Here is an 8602-nt window from a genome sequence, read left to right on the forward strand (position 1 = left end):
TTTCTTTTCAATTCTTAATCTCTCTCCTGTTCTACGTGCTCTCAGTTACTCCTGTGGAAATAAGACTGAGCTCTGGAGAAGGGAGGCTCAACAGATTTAAAACATATAATATTGAAAGACTGCACTTAAAATATCCATCCATCCATTCATCCATAACTCTGGGTGTGTAGTGTTTATTCATGTTTGTCTGTGGAAGGGAATAAGGAGCTAAAAGAAGGGCCTCCATTCTCTACTGTGTTGAGTGAAGATCTGGTACTCAACAACATATTAAAAAAAAAAAAAAAAGGACAGAAAGAAGTTTTGGAGAAAATAGCCAGCCAGCTTTGTGCAGTTTAACCCATTGTTTTATGTGCCCTTGGCTTTGGGACTCCCAACACAACATGTATTTATTTTTGAGGAAAAATATACTTATGTATGTGTATATATATTTACACATAAAACTTTGTAATAACTTTGTATGTATGATCTTTATTAATGGCTAGGGTTTTTTGGAGGTTTTTGTGTCTAAATTCACAGTCTTTAATGTCATTCTCTGATTTACTGGGGTCATACAAATTTTCTAGCAAAGAACTCTTGACCTGTCAGTTATTGACATCTGTAGTTCAATGGGATGGGACAGCCTTAAGAGTACTTGACCAATTGGTTCTGCTGTAACTTTTACAAAGCCTTTGGTTTAGCCTTGTTAGACATTTTGTGCCTCAGATTTTATACACTGTTTGAAGTGTCTCTTTATACATTATTCATGTTCCCATCAGCATAATATTGAATTTTGGCATCCTCCCAAGTATTGATAACATTTAGTTCCAAGATTAGACTGAAAAGTAAAGGGAGGAGAAAAAGATCATATTTCTTACTTTTTGCTCAAATTTGTCTGACCGTTGACCTACTTTATTTTCTTAAATAGCATGAGAGATAAAAGTGGATTGATGAAATAATTTCTACAGACCTCTGAGTGCAAGTGAAGTTAAATGGAGGGAATACAGTCTTAAGGAGAAGGGGGCAAATTCACCATTGGGATTATGCCAGCCAGGAGCAATATAGACTTCACTAGAGTTTCTTATGGCAGAAACTGAACAGGAAAATTTGTATTAGTAGAAAGCTGCTATGATCTTTCAAACACCAAGGCTTGGGCAGTGCTGCAAGGAGCAGATGAAATTTGAGAAATGGATGTTTTAGCAGTTGCACAGGTCTTGTAAGCACAGCTTCATTATACTCCTTCGGCAACTTCTGCATTAAACCCTTGATACAGTAAATTCTGATATTAATAGAAAGATAATCCTTATCTTCAAGGATAAACTGTGAAGGATTGTTAATACCAATTCCTTCCTTTCATGAGGATAACATTCTTATGGTTCAGATTTTGCCCCCTGTACCAGTAGAGAATATGTATTCCTGCAGCTGTGGCAGATATGGTGCCACCAAGGATGGTATCCTTCTAGCTTGTGCTGACTCTTAAACGAGTGCCTCTCCACGCGTTTGACAATATTCATTGAAAAGTCAGTGGAAGGTAACTGTTCTTTTTAAAGTCAGTACGAAGTACCTTCATGCCATTGTCATGATCTATTTGGATTACCTGCTATAGGGAAGAAACCTGTGTCTTTTCATAACACTTAGCAAAACAACAACATAAAATGTTTCTTTGGACTTCAGTGGAGTGAAAAGCCAACAAACTGTGCACTCAAAGCAAGAACTATATGGGCAAAAGCAAAACGTATCAGCCATGCTGCAGACTTGTGTTTGCTCTCTAAATCTTCCTCTAGGTCAGTGGGGCAGCCAGACCACAACTGCTCCAAAAAAGAAAGGGAAGCATGACCAGTAATAACCCCTACGCACCGGTGATAACACTGTTCAGAAATTACCAAAACTAATAATACTGAACAACAGTGAACTGGGTGTTATTTTTTTCCTGTTATTTAGCAGGACTTCTAAAATGTTGATATATAGGTATGGGTAATGAATGAAAACAGCTGTAATTACATTGAGATAGAAACATAATTGTCATATTTTGGAATCCAAGCCAAACTGAGAAATATGTTGTGGAATTATTTTTTTTTTTCCTATACGTTTCACATTATTAGCATTATAGCTCTTCCTCAAAAGCATCTAAGATTAGCTGATCTCAGAGATGGGCCACTCAACAAGCTATCTGGCTGACCTCGTACTGCCTTCCAATGCCTATTTCTCCTTTTTGTCCACTAGCAGAAAGCATTTGTAAAGAAATCATCACCAGATATCATCAGAACTGGTGATTGTTACTTTTATGTTGATAAATTCTGATAACTCACATTTTGGTTTGTCAGAATTACCACTGAAATGGATTGCAGAAAGAACCAACACAATTATAAATTGTTTTTTTCTCAGTAATGCAGACTTGAGATCAGAAGGTAACTATTCTTGTTTCCAGAGTAGGAAATTCTTGGCATTTACATTTTCAGGCACCTTCTCCTATATCAGAGACTGTGTAGAACACACAGGATAAAAATCTATGACTCGTCCTCATTAGGGATTACTTTCTCCCTTGCACTGAGAGCAGACCAAGAGAAGAGCAGCATGCCTTAATTTCAGCATCCTCACTGTTGGCCAAGCATGCATTCTGCAGAAAAACTCCACATCTTAGGCACTTAGGTAAATGGCACCAAATACTCCATATGATCCTTTTCTTGTTCACCACTAAGCATATGTGTCAGTGCCATGCTGAGCAAGGCCTTCTGAATGCTTCACTCTATGTGGTACCCTTGACTTCAGTGCTGTTACCACCATTTTCTGGAGATTTTTTTAGTCTGCTTTTTTAACCTTCAAAATCTGTCTTTTCTCCAGGCACTTAGGGAAGACTGGGTTGAGACATGAACAGCCTTCAACTTATTTTTCCTCATGATAACTGTTGAATATTTATGTGCTGAATTGTGATGAGCTGTGCTTTCTATATTGCATATCAGTGGGTATTTTAATTCATGAGATGGGATTCAGAGCAGAGAGGTGCTTCTGGAAGTTTTTATAACTCTAAATAAATAAGTGAGACTGACAAGTTTTTGTTTTTTCATCTGTCTCTTCAGCAAGTGTGTTTCTTTCCCTAGTCTTTATTTTGTTGTTCTTCAGGGTCCAGCTATCTCAGTGATAGACACCATGTGAATCAAAACAGATCAAATCACAGTCTTGGTATTCTCTCTTTTGAGAGAAGAATCAAACAGAATTGAGAAATTACTCTCTTTTTAAAGTTTTGTTTTGTTTTCTTTGTGAGTCTGGAACACAAGTAGTTTCACCAGAATTATCTGGACAATATTTCTCAACTGCCCTCAAAATACTTGCTAAGAAGTTCTACCTCTTTGACTTCTTCACATCCTGCATTCTTCCCATCATGTGAATATGAGAAAAACTCTTAAAAATGTGTCACAGCAACAAGAGTTTTATTTTTTTATCTTCCCCTGTTCCCAAGTTGTTGGTGGTTTTCACTAACCTTAAATATGTGCTTTTTGTAAGAACAAGGAAAATTGCAGAGATGTTCAGGAAATGTGATCAGTTTAACCTTTCCAATATAAATGCAACATGCAATAAAGGCTTCAAATATCACCCTAAGAGTCAGGAATATTTCAGCTTTGTTTGATGTCTAAGGATCTGATTCTGCAAAGACATATAAATCTGACACAGGATTAGAATTGTGTGCTACTGCTAATGCTCCAGAATTGAGCAAATGAGTTGGTCAAACACTGGCCAAAAATTCTTATTAAGTAAGTAAAAATATCAGTGTAACAGTCATTATTATACATGCTTTAAAAACTGTGGTGAAAAATGTATGACTACTTCTTTGGTTTTGTTTTTTTTTAATGATTGTGTGTTGTAAATTCCCTTTTTCTCTTCCTCCTCCCCTCCCCGACCCTTTTTTAAAAATTTTTTTTTTCTATTTTGATTATAAAATGGGCAGGGGAACAACATGAAAAATGATTATTTAATTTTGGATGCCCTAAAAAATGGGCACTTTTTTTCTTTATTAAAAGATCTTTTTAATAAAAGCATTATGTTTGAACTGTTAAAGTTACCCAGACTTGCCAGGATTAATCCTTAAAATACCTGAGAATAAAAGAAAAAATAGTTTGTGACTGAGACATAGGTCTACCTAAGCTCATTGTGAAGTCTTGAGGAATTCATGTTGTTTGTCTGATGGCTACATACTAACAGATTCCCAGATTTCTCAGAACCACAGCAGCATATTCATGTTTGAAAAGATCTTGTAAGCTCCAGAGATGGAAGGATCTACAGTAGTGAGAAGTATTAGTATTTCATAAAGTTATGTGTGAATGAACACAGGAAAATAATCTTCTGGCAGGTTAGAAAGCAACTAGAAACTAAGATCCATTCCCTGAGTTGTTTAACCACGGATTTGCTTCACTTTTTTCAACAATTACAAAATGATAAAAAACTAATTCTATCACAGGGACTTTGAGCTTTCATTCCAAAGGTTCTTAATTCATGTCTTTTTGTAACTAGAGAGATATATAATATTATACTTTGGGAGCACAGACTCACTGTGCCTGGCACTGGCAAAAGCCCTGCTGCAGTAACCATGTCCTTTCACATCGTGGGCAGGCTCACATTATCAGGGAATTGTGTGGAGAACAGCAGACCCTGGGAATTGCCATATACTAGCTGTTCTTGAAAAAATGCAGTTCCACTACAAACACTAAAATACACTAATGCATGTATTTTGAGAGTCTAGTTATCCATCCAGTTTAATTTCTCTGCAAGAAAGTAGTGGGTTTTTTTGTTGTTGGTGTTTGTTTGGGTTTTTTTAAGTACTTTTATACCATAGTTATTTACAGATGAGGGGCACAATCTAGTTTCAAAACTTGTCTTCCAGCGCATTGGGAAACCCTCAGTATTGCTTTTTTCATTTTTTCGACTGAGCGTGTAGAATGAAATGCAATATGACCCATAAATAGTTTGACTTAAGTAGAAGTGGATCACTGGCTCAAGTTCCTATAGCCTGGACTTTATTGAACAGTGCACTGTTTTATCAAGAATGGTAGCTAGAAGAGAATTAAGCATTATCTGGTGTCAGTGTATTAGGAACTTTAAGGTAGAGCTTATAGCCAGAGTAATTTTCTATGGGTAGTAAAAAGCAGTACTATTTAAGTACTCAAAGACATCTTGTTGAAAACAGCATGCAATGATATCAGAGAGAAAAGTCATTTTGGAAGCCACAGAGAGCTGAATAAATAAGTATGGCTGGGATGGCAGAGTAATACAATGTGATGTCTCCAGCTATATGACTGCTTCTTTTTTTAACAGTCCTTAGTTTCATTGAAGAGACCTAGAAGAAAATGTTTAATGAGCTCCTGTGTGTACAGTGAAACTTTAAAGCATATGTTTCTTAAAGAAAGATGGCTGAGGAGCCATAGAAGTAGTTTATGTAGGATTAGCTCCTCTGGGTTTTGTGCCAGTCTTTGGTTTTGTTGAGTTCAAAAGCATTTGGATTAGAAGTAGTTTAGTGCCTTGATTTGTCATAAGATACTTAAGAGAGAGATCTTTAATGAGTTAAACCCTGCTTGGACCTGAAAAACTGCGTACTTAGAGTTTATATGTCTCTATCACAGACATATCTAAAATACTGCACCAAACTAAGAGAAACAGAAAGACCATTTTCTCTGCCTCATCCTCTGGAAAGAGTGAGTCTCTACATGGCTCTTTCTTCTTGTTCCTCTCCTTTACCAGCATTTGTTTTCTGAGAGGATGTTCTCTGTTTTACCCTTACTTTGAACATTTGGTAGTCAGCCTAAATGAAATAAAAAAGCAATGGGTTTTATAACAGCATCATCTGGTAGAAGCTGGAAGCCAAACAGAACTGTGCAAAATACTGCTCCTTCAAGACCAAAATGTGTGAAGAAAGTCTGCTGAAAATTTGCATTAAAAGTGTTTGAGAGGGAAAGAAAGAAGGATGCTTCTGATTTAGGGATCAATTCTGAGCAGCATGTTGCTACTCTGAAGGGTTAGAGGTTCAAGAAAATTTAGAGAAGTGGAGTCAAATAAATATTTGTGCTTAATTTATGTTGCTACTAACAGCCAAATGAAGTGCTGGGAAACACTGATATTTTAGCCATAGAAATTAAGAATGTAGAAGGAATGGCTAAGTCAGCCCACTGGTTGTCCAACCTGGTGCAGACAGAGACAAACTGAATTATAACAACAGTAATCAGTTCAATGAGTCAGTAATATAAAATAAATAAGCCTGAAAAGTATTGAGGAAAAACATATTCCCAAGGATCATTTTATTCATTCGCATAAGAAGGATATCTGATCTCCTCTTTCTTAACTACTAACTGATGCCACTAAGGCGTGTGTGTGTGTATATATGTATAAAATACGCATATAAAATATAGATTGCATGAAATCTATTTGACAACATTTTATTATTCATTCAAATCCAATTGTTCTTCTCTTTCAGTAAGTAATTATAAACCATTGTGGCTCCTTCATATGATCATTAGATTGTGTTAAAGCTGAAGGTAAGAAAATGCACTAAGTGCAATGTCGTCTTCCTGCTCTTATGAGATTAATATATGCTCAGGTCCTAGAAGAAGCTCACAGTTTCAGCTCTCAACACTTGGCACCTGACAACCATGTGAGCTATGTACTTTTGGATTTTGGCCATGTACATACTGTATGTAATTGTGCTTTGTATTAAAATTTGTACTTCGTGCTCAGTGATTTGCCCTTTTGACATATAGTATGTGTTAAATGAGAAAAGCAAACAGGTTTGTCAGTAAAATCTGTCTTTTTTCTAATCAGCAGTTGCAAATAGACACACTTTTTTGTGGGAGTTGGTTTTGTTTGTGGGGTTTTTGTTTGTTTGTTTGTTTTGCTCATCAGCTTTTCAGAAATCTTCATCAATTTCCTATTTATTCTTAGTGAGAAAATGGTAGGACTCTCTTTTGGGTCTGCTTGAACATTCAGACAAGTATTGATGATTAAAAAAAAAAAAAGTCCTTTCTGCACTTCCGATAGAAGACACAGCACAACATGTCCCCTATCTGAATGTACTTACCATTTACACTATAAACATGATAAATCAAGCCAGAGCAGCAAACAGAAGGGAAAAAAGCATGACTGAGAAATGCAAAGGCTGCAGCCGCTCCGTCGGTTGCTGCTGTGTGATGGACACCATGTCACTGAGTTGTCTCCCTCATGAGCCCCTCGGCTTCTGCACCATGTCCCTGCCCCTGCTCTTTGTCATGGGGTCAAACTGCCACAGCCCAAATGTGGGCTGCAGGTATTTGGTCTGAGGGCTGTGCCTCTCTTGGGGGTGCACAGGGGCACATATGTAGGTGTGGAGTACAATCACGTACCCAGAATCTTCCCTCATGGAGGACAATGTCTGTGTCTGGGCTCCCAGGGCAGGGGTAGTTCAGGCCAAGCCTTGCGGAAGGCCATTGCTAAAGAAGAGCTCCCCCAGCCTGGGGTCATCCCTTGTGGGGGCCTCTTTGTCTCCTCACAGGAGTGCTCCTGGAGGACAAGCTGAGCCTGAGCAATTCCCAGGCTGGCCTAGAGCCCACGCACCATACCCCAAAGAGGGAATGATCCACCCAGGACCCTGGCAGCCTTTGCCAGTTGCATGGCAGATCTTGGCAGAGTACCAGTCAATAGCTAAAATCTGCCCGAGAAAGCATATTTAAGGAGCTCTAATTCTAGAGACATCATGAGGAGGCTGAGGGGAGCTCTTCTCGCCCTCTAAAACTACCTGAAAGGAAGTTGTAGCATGGAGTATGTTGGTCTCTTCTCCTAGGTAGCAAGTGATAGGATGGGAGGAAATGGCCTCGAGTTGAACCAGGGGAAGTTTAGATTGGATATGAGGAAAGATTTCTTCCCAGAAAGGGTTGTCAGGCTTTGGAATAGGCTGCTCAGGGAAGTGGTGGAGTCACCATCCCTGGAGGGCTTTAAAAGATGCATGGATGTGGCACTTAGGGACATGGTTTAGTGGTGGACTTGGTTTATGGTTGGACTCAATGATCTTGAGGGTCTTTTCCAACCAAAACAATTCTGCAATTCCATCATCCTTGCCCATCTCTATCGCAAAAGTAAAGAGACAGCTCATTGCAGGCAGGAACTGGCCCCCGGCTCACAGGTACTGTGGGGACCTTCCACTTACCCGCTGCAGTTTGTTCAGTGGCCCAGAGGCAGGTTGTTAGTGTGTTGCTTGGGTTCCCCATGTTTAAGCAAATATAGTACTTATTGACAGCAGAGACTGACGAGGGTGAATGTCTGGGAAATGCTGACTGTTTCCACTTGGGGTTGTGCTGGGTACAGCTGCATGCAGTGCAGGCTCCCAGCCCCAGGTGCAGTGCTTTTGCCTGTGCTTGGTAAAAAGGAAGGGTGGGAGGCAGGGCTGGAGAGTGAATCAGATGCCTGAAATTAAATGCTGTGAAACCTCTTCTCATTTAATACCTACCTCAAAGGATATCTCAAAGGCCAGACTACAGTCACAAGAAAGGCAATAATAGTCAGTGTTAATCTCTTACATTGGCTCTCTGGGCTATACATCTGCAAGAAAATGGTCCACACTGCTCACACCCTGCCTCCTATCTCCCCAGAGCACCTGGTGCATAAAGCTCCC

The sequence above is a fragment of the Nesoenas mayeri genome, assembly GCF_963082525.1.
Source record: "Nesoenas mayeri genome assembly, chromosome: 2".
Taxonomy (NCBI): Eukaryota; Metazoa; Chordata; class Aves; order Columbiformes; family Columbidae; genus Nesoenas; species Nesoenas mayeri.